The 13,468-nt window shown below is 35.7% G+C and overlaps 1 protein-coding gene across 1 annotated transcript in view; it reads left to right on the top strand.

Annotated features, from left to right (window-relative positions):
- Nucleotides 1–13,468, top strand: part of LOC120634432 (dual specificity tyrosine-phosphorylation-regulated kinase 2) — a 214,323-nt gene that overhangs the window by 84,029 nt on the left and 116,826 nt on the right. The gene's annotated exons all lie outside the window — the stretch shown is intronic.

The following is a 13,468-nucleotide window of genomic DNA, read 5'->3' as shown; positions in this document are numbered from 1 at the left end:
AAAAATAAATAATGAGTGATATACTTATACTTTATTCTACACCAAATACAAGGAAATTATAAAAAAACAAAAACACAATATATAACACGCAGGTACAATGGGCAGCCTTATCGCTAAAAGTTATTTCTGCCAGTCTACAAAAACAGACAGACAAAGTAGCACGAAAAATATAAAGAAGGTGTACGCGGAGAAGTCGGGGGAACAGTTGCTTTGGAATAAATGAAAAGTAGCAAGTGTCACTTAATGATACAAACTCTGAGCTTAATGATACAAACTTTGAGCCATTAGCTACCTGCCAGTCACAGTGTAAACAGACTATTAAAGGTAATGAGTAAACGGCGATACGTACAGTGCACGGGATGGGTCAACGTACCGCGACACTGACATGACTGACCTAACTACGCCGCCCACACATCCATACGTCACAGTATGTTTTCCACTTGAGGTGTACTCGACTAATCACTGGCTAATGAATAAAATAACTGGATATGGCGAAAAAAGTTCCATTATAATATACCTATAATGTTGACATGACTAAAAGTAAACTGACATATTTTGAGTTGGGCCATGCTAGGTCAACGTACAGCGGTACTGACTTAATTGACCTAACTACGTTCGCCCACACATTCATACGTCACAGAATGGTTTCACTTGAGATGTGCTTGACTAATCAGTGACTAATTGATAAAATCACTGAAGAGAGCATAAAAATCATTTATCGATAATGTTGACGTCACTAATAGTGAACTGACATATTTTTAGTTGTGACATGCTAGGTCAACATACAGCGGACTTCATTGACCTGACTATGGCCGCCCACGCAATTCATACGCATTTGACTAATCACTGGCTAATGGATGGCCTGGAGCATAAAAAAATAATATATCAACGGTACTAAAAGTAAAATGACATGTTTGTAGTAACATGCTAGGTTAACGTACAACGAACTTCACTATTCACTGGGTAATGGATAAAATTCCTGGCTATTGCGATAATATATCATATATGTAAAAGTGACTACAGACAGATAAACTGACATATTTTGAGTTGTAACACGCTAGTTCAACGTAATGACTACATTGACACAATTTTTCAAAGTCAACGTACAAGGACACAGCTATTTCCATAAGTCACAGCATGGTTTCCATATACGAAACTTAAAAAAAACGGCTAGTATTTAAACAAGCGAATATGAACGTGTATTAAATATATCTTTATTACTGAATATGGCTTATTAAATACTAAGTGCGCGAAGATATTGTTGCGACTACAATCTTGAAAACAGTTACTAGGCCAGAAACGTGAATATTTATGTTCTAACCTAACCTTACTTTAGACTACGTTATTACGATACTACGCATTTCTGTCGCAGTTTTTTTTTACTTACTTGGTCTGAAATCTCAGTGTTTCTATTCGCACGCTTAGTTATTTTTTTTTCAAACATAATTTAATGCTGCTTGGTTAAGTATTAAAATATCTCGTTAGCGTAATTTATAAATTTTCTTATTGCAATATTACTTTTGTTTAATTTTTTTTTATTATATTTTGTAGTGTTAATATCGGTAATTTTGTAGTAAATGCTGTGAACACCTTTAAGTGGCTAGTCTCACTGTTTAGAAACCAAATATTTGTAATTTTACTTTACTATATATTGTGAACAAGCTGTTGGTGTCCTTTTGATTAATAAATAAATAAAAAATAAAAAGGAAAAGTGACATTTGTTGAGTTGTGACAAGCTAGGTCATTGTACCGCGGTACTGACATGAATGCCCTAACTGCCACAAACGTTTCCGTACGCAAAATAGCTGACTTTACTAATCACAGTCTAATGGATGGCGTGTAGAGCATAAAAAATTCCATCATTTATTGATAATGTTGACGTAGCACGTGGCTAAAGGAAAAGTGTTTGTGACAAGCTTGTCGTGTATTTTTTTTTTACCAAATAATTTTAAAGTGACACTAGATCGTCATAGACAACTAACGGTTTTTATTATCGAACGATGGCTTTAAAGATTAGCTCGTTTACGATAGAGTATTTTCGGAATCAGGAGACTCGGCAACGTCAGACTAAAGTGACACTGATTTCGGGCAAAGAATTTTCATGTATTGGGGTTTTCTGTTAAATATGTCTCTTTTTTGAATTCCACTAAAAAAACCTTGGACAGCAATTTCACCTGATAGTAAGTAATGATAAGATTTTAGCTGATAGCGGGCCAAACTATAACTGGTAAGGCAGTTATAAGCCATATCCCTAATCGGTTTCTGCCACCACAGCGCAACATCCTACCGATCTAAGCGCCTCCCACCAGACCAGAACAGAAATAATTCAGAAATTATCACTGCCTCGGAACTGACCCGGGATCTCCTGTTTAAAACGACAGCGCCCACCGCTGCGCCAGGAAGGTCGACAGGCTGGTGGGCTCTATTAATAGTAGTATCAAATCATCGTCGTACTAACAGGACAGAATTCGTTCAACTATGTATCAACAAAGACGGCCGAGTGGCGCAGTGGGCAGCGATCCTGCTTTCTGAGTCCAAGGCCGTGGGTTCGATTCCCACAACTGGAGAGTGTTTGTGTGATGAACATGAATGTTTTTCAATGTCTGGGTGTTTATCTGTATATTATAAGTATTTATTTGTATTATATTCATCAGCTATCTCAGTACCCATAACACAAGCTACGCTTACTTTGGGGCTAGATGGCGATGTGTGTATTGTCGTAGTATATTTATTATTATTATTAAAGTACCGGCCCACTACAAGGCACGGGTGTCCTCTAAGGATGAAAAGGGTTTAGGCCATAGTCTACCGCGCTGGCCAAATGCGGATTGGTAGACTTCAGACGCCCTTGAGACCGTTATCGAGAACTCTCAGGCTTGCAGGTTTCCTCCCGACGTTTTCCTTCACCGTTTAAAATAAGTGATAATTAAATTGCTCATATTAAAAACGCACATAGCTCCGTAAAGTCAGTTGTACCTGCCGGGGCTTGAACTCGCTATATATAGTGCAAAATATTACATTATGTTTTATACTACGTTAATTAATAAACACAATGTTGTTTGTTTTGATATGAGTAAAGCAAACAGTTCGCGTTATCTATTGACGTTATTTATGTACACGATATTTTTGCGTTAGGTATGTATCAGATTGACCTGTACGTGTGCGATATCTAGAGCTGTCAGATATACCTCCTACGTAGGAAGAATTATTGTGTACTAGAATTATTGTTTACTAGCGTATCCCCGCGACTTCGTTCTGCATATAACTTTTGCTAAGACTGTTTACCTAAGATACTCCCGGACCCTCACGAACGAAGTATGGGAACAATTTTCTTCTCCTGTTTTACACAACATACCGCGAACGTAGCATGATGCTGTATGCCCTATAAGCTTGTTCATTTTAAATATAAACAAATATCAAGCATAAGTATTTGACCTTTTTTTATTTCTCAAAATATTGACAACTGATAAAACGTATTGGTGCGAATAATATAAAACTAAAATAGTACTAAAGTATTATAGGTGGCCGCTATTTTGGAATTAAATTAAAACCGCAATCATGCAATAGGTAATTCAGGCTCCATACTAAGAGATTAAATTCCGCTTCAAGTTAATCCATCGACTAACTAAGACTAACAGTTATAATAAGATAAAATTGTTTTTCTTTACAGTTGTATGTATTGCTGAGTTTCTTGCGCTTATCGCTTCGTCTTAGTAGTAGAGCCTTCCGTCGGGGTGGTAGAGTCACTTAAAATGGACGGACTTGTCGTTTCAAAAGTGCATTTATATTAAGGCCTATTCGAAATACATATTATTTTAAATATAGAATGAGATATTTGTTTATTTATATCTAATCTTTATTTGCACACCGCTTTACACGTTCATAAAAAAAGTATAGAAACACAAAAACAGAAGCAGAAATCAACCTTAGGCAGCCGTACTAAGCCAAGTAGCGATCTATGCCAGAGTCTTGTTTGTTTTAAAGTAATAAATATTATTACATTGCAAGAGTTAGATGCATCCATTAGGGTCGTCGACCAAATCATCACGATGTGTCGCGCAAACTGCAATGGCGTCTAGACTGTGCGGTCCATTGTGGATATTGTTATGATGCGCTCGATTGATTCACCACCACTTTATACCCTTTCTCGCGCTCCTTTGTTGTTGTATGTTGACTTGTGCGTTGGTGGCGTTCGAATTAACGACCTTTTGTTATTACAATGCACACAAAGCTTACTCCGCTATACTCCGCGAGAAGCAAGAGAAGCTGTACGGTGCAATTTATAATTTCTTCAATCTTTATGATTTACTACTACTAACTGCTAATTCTTAGCAATTGTTCGTATAGAGTACACTTCGGAAGATCTGTTTGGTATGGAGTATAAAGATTCAAGGCGTTTAAAATTACAACTTACTGATTCTCCTGCTTTTCGCGGAGTAGGTATAGCAAACTAAGCTTAATGTTCCTTGTATACCACCCATCATGAAATTCCGCTAAGTAACGCCTGCTTCTATCCGATCTTTTGAATTTCTTTATCTCTGGTACCTCTGATATTAATTGTATAGGGTATTTTTAAATATATGATTTAATGAAATGAATATATAGTTTATATCGAGATTTTCAGTTCCTACTGGTTATTGCTTTTTATTTAGTTAGTAATACACAAGTTGGGATGGTTTAACTATGATAACATTACGTACAGACAGACATGCACTATATTATATTGGTAGGATAGTTGATTAAACGCCATTCTTGCTCCACTTTAGATTGCTTTTACTTCTAAAAAAGTGAGATAAAAATGACAAAAAATATTGAGGCCCTTGAAATTCTGGACTGTTATATTTCTTCTACGTGTTCAGGAATTATAACCGCGATGCTGACAAGGTTTGGTTTACCACTGGTTGCCTGTTTTTTTTACAAATCCCCTAGGAATCGTTTTTGTTTTTGTTTTCCTGAGATAAAAAGCCTATCTTACTCTCCGCCTTTTTAACTTGTTTAGTTAGGGCGTGAAGGAAGGAGAAAAAAAAAACACACTTTTCGCTTTTAAAATAAGTAGTGACGACGAGATCTGCATTCTCACTTAAAACTATGAGCTAAACGTTATCATTATTAAAATAGCAGATTGTTAAATAATTACATAGAGATTCAATTCGGGACGCATATCCAGTTGAAGTCGAGGGTATTTAGATATTTAAGTCGAAAAAAGTTTATTATAAGTTAGAAGGAGAAGGACGCTCTGCTTTTCATTTCGATTGCGAGAGTATTAAAGGAATCCAAATTAAATGTGAAGTTCGTTATAGTTTTAGTAATGTTTTGATATTCCTTTAATAAAAGTACTGGTTCAATCGGTACCTACTGTTGAGAGAAGAGGTCGGCGACCACCAGACGAGGAAACTGTGATGGCGTCTAGACTGTGCGACTCATTGTGGAAATTGCTGTGATATGCTCGATCGCTTCAATGCTACTCTGGGAGTTCTCATCATTTGTGGGAAGCATAAGTTTATGTAACTTGATTATTAAGTTTATCGCACCAACTAAAAATGTATTTTTGGATCTGAATTTTCTATCTATTAATGGCGTCTTCCCATTTTCTTTGGCAAATACTGAACTTCAAATGCAATTTAAAATGTCATCGTCTCCATCATAAGGCTTTGCAGTAATTATTATCCACCTCTGGGTTCAACACCAGTGGGAGATCCTGAGTTTGGCTTTGGGTCTTTCTTGGCAGCGTGAGTGAATCGCTATGCTTTCTGTTACTTTTAATTTTCTAGTTACAGCTTTACAAATGTTTTTTTTGTTATTTTAACAAAATATTTTTATACGTTTTGTCATTTCTGGAAGAATTCCTCAGTAGAGCATTATTTCAAATAAATTGTCATATATGTTATGTTTTACAATGCATAAATGTTTAGTGCCAACGTAGATGTACCCTCTCTTTCTTTGTTCGGTAGAGCGTCTAGTCCCAACAAAATTTATCGCTTCCTTGGGTCATTAGACACCACTGAGTTTTGGTTAGTCAGAACACGCTAAACTCTAAAATCGTAATTCGGATTAGAAAAATCTTCTGTTCCACTCGATCGCCCAATTCTTTCAAGATTGGCTCTATGGAATCGGGTATCAAAAAAAAAAGAAAGAATATCTTACCAAACGGAACAGCTCGAGCGGGCTTGAGAAGAATAGCATATGAAAGTTTCTAGAATAGTGAAACGTAAAAAAGTTGTAAATTGTTGCGGCCGAAGTCACATTGAACCGCTAGAATAAAAATAATTCTCTAAATGTTCGGCTTTTCAACGGTACGGTCCGACCATATAAGGAATCATACCTTAATGTGCCAGACGCGCATTTATATAAACGGATAATTTTATGGGCAAAAAAACACATTATAATAATGATCCGTGATTTTTTTATGTCTTTTATATTAGCTAAATGCCCTTTTCAAACGGGTCTTTGTTATAGTGTCTACTCTCGATTGATTTATACCTTTCTTGATGCACAGTTTATCGTTTTTTATGATTTTTACTGTCTTTCTTCGTTGAGCGCGTTGGCGGTAGGCTATTTTACGTTTATAAGACCATCAGACCAGGTCAAAGAATTTTCATGCTACTTGAGATTGGTATAATATTAAAACTTTTTAAATGATTATATATATATATATTTACATACGTAAATGATGCCCAAATAATATTTTGAAAATCGTATGCCAGAACCAAAAAACAATTAAAGAGATTTATTGGCACCATTATCAGTTTAATTTTAAAATCAAAAAGTATTCAATGATAACGCGAATAAAATGTAATTCAGTTTTTGTTCAATGTTTTAATTTAAACCTCTTCCTTAACATACAATCGGCCTTAGAACTCGGCCAAACTAGTTAAAATTACTGTGCTATAGTATTTTAAACCTAATTCTAAATATAAATAGGACTTAAAATATTTTGTTCTATTGTGACATTATATAGTAGCAATATTTACTGGTCATTCCCATTGTGTTTCATGTTTTTGATCATGTTATTTTTTGTTGCAGGTAATTGACCCTAGCCAGTGGCATTGAGCGGATAATAAAACGTCAGCGCGTAAAACATACAATTATTTATATTAATCACCAGCTTTTTCCTGCTCGCCCCGCTTGCGCTGTTAGTAAAATCTTTACATAGTATAAAATAAAGTCGCTCCAGCTATCTGTTCGCTTAGATCTTTCAAACTTTGACACGGATTTAAATGCAGTTTTCAGTAATAGATAGAGTGATTCAAGAGGAATGTTTATATGCAGTAAACATGCATATATTAGCAGAGAAAAGCAAAGAAATTCAAAGTATCATGATTCTACTAACAGACATATATTTGTTCGCTTGCATTGCAAACGCTACGCTAAATAAGAGTACCTACTTTGGAATTGTATTACTATTCATTCAAAATGCTGCACATAACTATTTAGGTCGTAGGTAACCAAACGAGTCGCAAGTAGTTTTTTTTATTCCTCTAAGTTAGCTCTTGTAATCTCTTCTGGTAGTAAGTGAGAATGCAGTCTAAGATGATAGCGGGCTAACCTGTTAGGGAGTATGGTAGTCATACCTACCCCTAATCGGTTTCAACGCGACACCGCACCGGAACACTTAATCGCTTAGGTCGGTAACTAGCCACGACCTGAGCCAGAAATTATAAATTCACAAATTCCCCTGCCGGGAATCGAACCCGGGGCATCCGCCTTGAATTCACACCGTTCACCATTGCGCCAGAGAGGTCTTGAAAGTTACGGCACAATTCTTGAAATTATGATGATCCGATTTGGCAGGTTCTCTTGTTAATCCTATGGACTCGTTTTATATCATATCATACTATTTTGTCCAACATAATCAAGTCAGAATGCAAGCTATTTATTTGCGATATTTCACCCGCATCGGTTTGTACGTGAAACGCAGAAATAAGCATAAGGGGGCGTCCATAAATTACGTGAGGTGTTTTTTTTTTTTTTCTTTTTCTTTTTCTTTCCCTCCCTCCACCCCTGGAGAGATGTCGTGAGATTTTATTCAACCCCCTCCCCCATCCCCCAAACTCACGTGAGATTTTTCAAAATGTGGGTTTCTTACGTTAACGTGTTGGATTGTTATTGCAAAACGACCAATGTACCAAAATGGTATATATTTTTGTTTCAATCAGAAAAAAAATTGCGTGCTATTTGCCGAGACCCCCTCCCCCCCTTAAAAATCCCACGTATTTTATGAACGCCCCCTAAGAACTGGACGGAACGCAATAGTGATGCGTACTGTCTTGTCTATTAATATAACTCAATGGTAACATTCGCAGACAAGTTATACATACAGTAATGGAAAAAAACTTGATTAGACAAAGTGCCTGAACTTAGGTTCTACAAATGTCTGTTATGTCAGTTATTAATAGTTGCTATTTTACTTGAGGGGTTTGCCTGACTCCACCATTAATCAATGCGAAATAAAAGGTTACTTGGAAAGGGTAAATTATAAAGATTTACCACTCAATTCACAGAATAACCTATTAATATAATATGGTTAGTCCCAAGCAATTATTTGTAAACTAGCTTTTGATTTTTTTCAATTTATGATTTGGTAAATTTTAACTACAATGGTTTAAAAAAATGTCTCGCTGCTAATAGAAAAATATGAACGTAAATTACTTAACAAATACTATTCGATGCCTTTGGGAGATGAAATTTTTAAAAATATGTGAAACACGTTTTTTTTTTTATGGAAAATCAAAGTTTCATGGAATTAACTTGAAAGTGAATTGATAGATTAAGGATTTTATACAAACTTTCATCTCCCATTTAATTGAATTTTCAAAAATCCTTTCTTAACAGATGCCTACATTGTAATAACTATCTGTGTGCAAAATATTAGCCCGATCCGTCAAGTGGTTAGAGCTGTACGTTGATAGATAATTGAATTATATTCGTTATCTTCAAAATTTCTATAACATTTTTTTTTTATTTTTTGAAAGTTCTAGATTTAGACTTAAATTTAAGTGTTTGAGTCTCACTGCCTTGTTGGTCTACTTAGGATATTAAACTACGAACGATCTCCTGCGTTCGATTCCCGGCTTAATGCGTGCAGATATAGATATCCAGGTTGTATCAAGAAATACTGCGCTTGGAAAATGCTTCCAAAACGAAAAAAAGATTTGAGCGAGTATTGAGTATAATATAGGAGCAGGCCCTATGTCTTGCAGTGCGACAGCAAAATGGTGAAGGAGTTACAAGATGAATTGTTCCTGAGATCACTCTCCAAAGTGTCTCGTAAAAGAACTTTATAGGGATTTCCATATTCTAATAAAACAAACATTCGACAGCCGGTTTGCGCAGTGGGCAGCGACCCTGCTTTCTGAGTCCAAGGCCGTGTATTCGATTCCCACATCTAGAATTGTTCTGTGGGACCATGAACGTTTTTCAGGGGTTGTTATCTGTATATTAGAAGTATTTATGTGTATTATATTCATATTAATATTCATCAGCTGTCTTAGATCCCACAATACAAGCTGCGCTTACGATGTGTGTAATGTCGTAGTATATATATTTTTTTATATAAAATCTTGGTGCTTGTAGTGACCCTATCACCGTTAACACGAAGGTGGTTGCCAAACCAGCTTATCATTGCTAATTTTAATTTCAATAAGCGTATCGTAACAGTTGCATCATCATCATCATTATATTCCTATCACCGGTCCACTACAGGGAATTGGTCCTCTCTTAGAATGAGAAGGGTTAATGCCTTAGTCCACCACGCCTGGCCAAGTCCGGTTAATCTACCATGTTTTACTTCACCGTTTAATCAAGTGATATTTTGCTTAAATTAAATCAAAAACAGTTGCATATTGATAATGATCGATATGAATCGACATTGCAATTTTAATAAGACAAATGATTGATAAAACTTAATCGATACAATTCGACGGCATTAATCAACAATCGAGATCCATGCAATTGAAACAGTTTGTGAAGGTTAATTGTGCAGTCAATTTGGTATAAAAAAAACTTTGATTTGGAATCTGAAAAACCGTGATTCACAAAAGAAATAAAAGGGACTGTCGAGGAAGATAAATTAAATAAATATAATGCCCGTTTTCACTAACGACGAACTAGGTAATGCCTTTATAAGTAACGCCTAATCTAAGGATATGCCTAGACATACATCTTCCTTTGACCAATAGCTATCACCTGAGAGTTGGTGAATTTTTTTTTCTATGCGGGTAGCAACTGTTCAATTCCCCCGAAATTTCTCATTCTCTCGTCCAAAAAAAAATCAAAACCCGGACCCTTTTTCTACCATGTATTTTGAATTAGATTGCTTCATAGTGGAATATTATTAATTGATCGAACCTTCAAACATATCGCATATATCTATTATAAAAATCAATAATAACAAAGCAAAATAAATTTACAATCGACTTACATGTTGCATGGAATGAAAATTGCATATCGTGATTAACAGTAATCTGTACGATGAGCATCACGTGGAATAATGAATCTGTATAAAAAGTTCGAACATGATCAAGACCTATATATGGTATCTTGTACTATTTTTTCTACTGACACTCTTTTATTTAGTAGAACACGGCAACATTTTTTTTTTAATTCCATTACATTTTAGTATTTTTTTTTTAAATCTCTTTTAAAGAGTGATTTTAGACATACATACATTACACTTACATACATACATACATACTTACATTAGCTACATAGTAACTATGTAGCTAATGTAATTCTACAATTACTACCTTACAAACTAACTAATTCTACGTCTACCTACATTAATGTTAAATCTATTATATAAATATTTCGCGGCCTCAGAATAGGGGTTCGACAAACTTGTGTTAACATAAGCAAACATTTTATTCTGAACCTCGCTACGGACACAACAATTTAGTTGTTGACTGCAATCTTACCTAGTGGTAAGTTAGGATGTTTTCTAAAGTGGTAGCAGGCTGGGTTAGTATGGCAATTATATTAAACCGAATAACAAAGTTTGGGCATTAATTGCTCTTACAGTGAGATGGTGATAACAAAAAAAGTACCCGGCTAAGTTTTTGGCTCTTAGAGGGCGCGTTTGGAACTTTCGTAGCTTTCGTAGGTTTAAGTTGGCGAATGTAGTTATCGCAAAATTATTAAAACGTATACGCTACGTCTTATACGTACATTTATACGGTCTATGGGCGATGGGTAACCACTTACTATCAGGTGCGAAAACTGCTTGGTCCGTCAATCAAAAAAATCGTAAATAATTTCTTGGCGTTCGTGTGGTAAATAGTCACGGCTGAAGCCTCCCTCAAAGCCAGATCAGAAAAATGGGGTTTGTATGCGGGAGGTCCCTCTTAAAAGACACAGCGCTTACCGTTGCGCCAGGGAGGTCGCCTCATTGAAAATAGGTGGCGAATTGAACATTAAATCGATATAATCAAACAATAACTAGTATTCAGGCAATCGCATGCGAGACTCGCACGTGAAGTATACTCTTGACCGCATTACTTGGTTTCATATTATATTGTAGGTAGTAGGTTCTAGGTGAATAAAGTTTCATATAATAATAATAATATTACACATTATATTGTATACTATGTTCATCGTCATCGTCAGACTGTTAATGTTCCACTGCTGGACAAAAACCTCTTTTGACATAAGAGATAAGGACGCCTTGGAACATAGTGCCCCAATAAGCGTTCACGGGTTATTCGACTTCGCAGGCTTTAGAAGTTCGTTATACATAACTGCCACTGAGACTTATTTGGGAAACTGAAAACCTAATAGTTTTTTAGTTAACTACTGCTATAGTTTTTCCGAAAAGAAATCAGGTACAGCCCTAACATCACATGCAAAATTAAAACCATGTGACCCCTGTCACTTTATTAGGTACCTAGGCGTCGCGTAGCGTAGATACTCTCGTGTCGGTCTTTTATCTTTAATAGGGTTGTCATAAGTAAACACTTAGAATGTTTTGAATTCGTTTGTATGGAAAAATAAATGTACTTCTGATTCTGATTAATACAGGGCGATTCCTTATGAAATATACTTATGCATCCTTCAATATTATTTTATAATTCGGTTACACGTTGTAAAAATGTAAAAGCTACGATAACCGGAATTTACGGCTCATTGTGCTCCCCGACGCAAGAGTTTGGAGAACGCCATTTTTCTTACTCCAGGCTGGAAGTTTTCTAGATAGAAAAACATACAGTACAATAACTGGTCCGATACGGAATCGAACCGTGCTCCGTAACTCGTGATCCGTATTCGAGCGTAAGAACATATGTTTAGAACTGGGCGAATTGAATTGATTGAAAAATCTACTTTAAATTTTATTAAAGTTGTTAATTTGGCAAAAAAAAAAAAAAAGAAATGTTTTCATTCTTCTTTCCTTCGATCGTTTCCTTCAGACTACGTACATAAGTTCCGTCATAGAACAAATAATTTATGAATAGTCTATTTAGCCACACAAATCAATCTTCGGAAAATCATATATAAGTAGGGGAAAGTTTTGTGTACTATTCGCTTTCTACTCGTACGTGTTCTCGCTTATTTCACGGGACAAGTTTTGAGTGCTTTTTGATGGGTGTATTTCGCCTTGAGATCTAAATTGCCTTAATGCAACTTATTAAACTTTTGAAGCTACGGTGGACCGTTACTAGAAAGTGCCTTAGACATAGCTGTGCAATACTTCATCATAATACACCCATAATCATTCCCTGCCCACAACCCAGGGTACGCCAGAATGAGGAGGGTTAAGGCTGTTGTCCACTGGCCAAGTACGGATTGGTAGACTTTTGAAACACTATGGAAAACTCTTAAACATAAAAAGCACGGAAAGTGCCCAACAGCAACAAACGCCTGATGATGATTTGTTTGAAGAAGTAATTATATATTTATAGTTTGTCTAAATTCCTTTAAACGAGATCAAATAGCTACTAATAACTGAATAAATTATTTATTATATATATCAATTTTGACACCTGGACTACTTGAAATGTTTCTATAAAATTTGGCAAGATAGATTGTATCATCAGAAAAACATCGGATAGGATTAAGCTCGGGCAAACAAAATCCATGGGGGTTCAAGAATCAACCAAACTAACTACTTACTTCGCCGAAAGCGAGGAAAAGATTTAGTACCAAAAGGCAAGGATTGATTTGAAAACCTCCTTCATTTTTTAATTATTCAGTTTTTGACCTCTGAAGTTCGGAATACATTATTTATTATTCTTTACTTTGTCATTTTACAAGAACATACTCGTAACTATAAAAACGTTATACCGACACATTATATAATACATCACATGTTCAGTTTACGAACCAGCGAAATCAAAGCTATCTTAATTAACCCTGAAACTTACCCCTATAAAATGTAACCCCACTGAGCCCGAGCGAAGACTCGTAAACGAACCGAATACACCCCGCTCCATAAAATTTAAACTTTTAAGCTATTTGTGGATTTTCCGGAGCGGATTTT

Source organism: Pararge aegeria, chromosome 24, assembly GCF_905163445.1.
Source record: "Pararge aegeria chromosome 24, ilParAegt1.1, whole genome shotgun sequence".
Classification (NCBI taxonomy): domain Eukaryota; kingdom Metazoa; phylum Arthropoda; class Insecta; order Lepidoptera; family Nymphalidae; genus Pararge; species Pararge aegeria.
The sequence above is the reverse complement of the archived record's forward strand: the minus strand, read 5'-3'. Positions and strand labels throughout refer to the sequence as shown.